Raw genomic sequence first — 2,808 nt, forward strand, 5'->3', positions numbered from 1 at the left:
GTCTATGATTTAAACGTCTTGTTGACGAGTTTTGTTGCTAGGATACATTTGGGTCACTTGATCTGTTAAGGTGCGTTCCATTTGACAGGGTCCCTCCCTATGCAGTGTTCACTGCTCCCTACTCCCTGAACACGGTTTATCATTTGAAGTCTACTTCACTGACTTCCTGTGAAGTGATGTATCGATGTTCCCTTAGTCCCTATGCCGTTTGCAGTGCCCTTCGAACTGAACATGTTTGTTCCCTTCGAATTGGAATCTCACTTAAGATGGCGAAATACCCTGTGAAGTCCACTTCGCAGTCCACTTACGGTCGAATCAGATGACACAAATGATGTTCCTTACTAAAACAAACAAATGCTACATAGATACAGTCGGCAACGCGTCATAGTTGGGGGGCGTGGTCGGCGTGGGGGAAAGCAGGAGTAGTATGAAGCTGCAGACTCGGAGACCTGCATCTACAGTCCCCCTGCACCCAGAGTCCCGCATTCTCAGACCCATCGTTTTTCGAGACTTTACTTTATAAACTTTATAAACTTAATAAACTTTTTAATTAGCGAATCGTAGCCTACTCGTTTGATTTATTTTTTAATAAAACTAATTTAGCTCATCGATACAACATAGCCTATGAATAGTCCATTGAATATTTGTAAAGTTAGTTTTTAATAAGATTTGAGCCGTTAATTGATGTTTTTTCGCCCTCTTCCCCCAAAAAATATTTAGATAGCTTACGTTTATAATTTAGCACCATAAACATAAGCATCATAAGACATGTGCTATCGGTCCTATGTTGTAGGCTATTCCAGGGTACACCATACATCGATGGAGTTGCCCCTGCCGAACCCAGCAACGTCATTTTATGATTAGGCCTATGCAAAGTGACTTATAAATTATTATTTTTTAATGCAATTGAAGACGAAAAGTAAAGTCACGAACACATTTTTTTCTTCTTCTTTTTTTCTTTACAGCAAGGTGATGTTTAGGTGATCATTAAATAAAGTAGGAATTGTTTATTATTGGTGTTTTGTCTATTCTGATTTGTTTTGCTTCGCATTCAAAATATTAAAAAACAGATTTTGTAATGTTAGCATGGTAATGTTAATTAGACCATTACAGGTTGAACTGAAAGAAAATTTGGAATTTGAATAAAAAAAAACATAAAAAAAAAACATTGTAGCAATATAATATCACATACTATTTTTCTAAAGATTCTTCTGTAATTGTATCCCTTCCATCAGTAACAATTAGTTTTTTTGCACATGCATTAAGCAGGGAACAAAAATATTTCTAGGATAATTTATTTGGAGACCGTAATATTGCATCCTATTGTTTTTAATTGCATTTGGATATTGTGCTCTGTACTGTGTGTGCGGGTGTTATTCGATCTTTTGAACAGCAGGAGGCGCTGTGTTCGAAAAACGAGGGGTCTGAGAATGCGGGACCCTCGGTGGGGGACTGTAGATGCAGGCTCCGAGTCTGCAGCTTCATAATATTGGAAAGCAGCGCGACCATCCTATGTTGAATGACAAAAATGTCATATTGCGAGTCATTTATGCCTGCCGACCGGCAACGATACATTGCAAATTTAACTGTAATAGGTTATGATTGCCCTTATTTAATTAAAAACTGGGCCAATGACCCAACCAAATGGCCGGAGGTGTCGTTTCCAGACTATTATATCTGGTTGAATCTTCAGGTAAGACATCGCGGAAGCTACCGGCAACACAAGCCTGTAACTCAATCAACTTGCGTATAAGTTACTATAAGTCCATAAAACCATGTCACTTACCAATTGTACGTATGCTTCACTCCAAACTATTAATCCTTTTGTAAAACGGTGATCAAAGTAGTCGCTACGAAGTTGCAGAGGGACTTTGCTGACAGTTATCCGAATTCTCACAGACTGCAGTCTGATAACCTTCAGCTGATAACGCTAATAACATCCCTTATGAAAAACAACTAAAGGAATCTTGTAGTATTTTAGGACAAACTATTATAGTAACGTTAATCCTATAGGAATACTATAGTATTTTGGGACATAGCCTAGAAGTATAGGTATTAATGAACATCACAGAAGTATTATACACTACTATAGAATACTAATAGCCATAGGATTACTATAGTTCTTTTTCGTAAGGGACGTAACGTCAGACAAATCTGGCCCACTGCCTAATACGAGTTAAACATCTACTACTATATCACACAGGGACCTCTACTCACACAGTAATCTAATAAGATATGATTAATTTTGCCATTTTGTCCTCCTATCCGGTTCTGCATGTATGTAAGAAAGGCTGTAGAACTTCAATTTGTAATTTGTTAGTTTATTGGTGGTACAGAAAACGACACCGCAACCCTTCGGCATGATTGTCCCATGTATTTCAATGAGCGCCAAGGCAATGATTTCCCCCACGGGCTAAATTCACACCACGTGACGGGGCGTTCCCGGGGGCGTTCCCAGACCAACCGACTGTATCTATAAACAAATTAAAACATGCTTGCTTTTCCCAAAATGTTGACAATCAATGAATCAATGTTGACAATATATATATATATATATATATATATATATATATATATATATATATATATATAATTGTAATTCTATTAAATTCATTAACATAAACCTGAAACATAAACCCGAAAATGCCTACAATCCCCATAATTCAATGAGAAGAAGTACGTGACGACCATCGCGTTCAAGTTCTAAAACTAGCCAATCACACGCCTCGAAAATCCTCTGACTTCTGCATTTCGCGGCCTGTGATTGGTCAAGATTGATACGCCTGTGCCGCGACGCGATTGTCGTGA

The sequence above is a fragment of the Pimephales promelas genome, chromosome 17, assembly GCF_988280905.1.
Source record: "Pimephales promelas chromosome 17, fPimPro1.hap1.1, whole genome shotgun sequence".
NCBI classification, from domain to species: domain Eukaryota; kingdom Metazoa; phylum Chordata; class Actinopteri; order Cypriniformes; family Leuciscidae; genus Pimephales; species Pimephales promelas.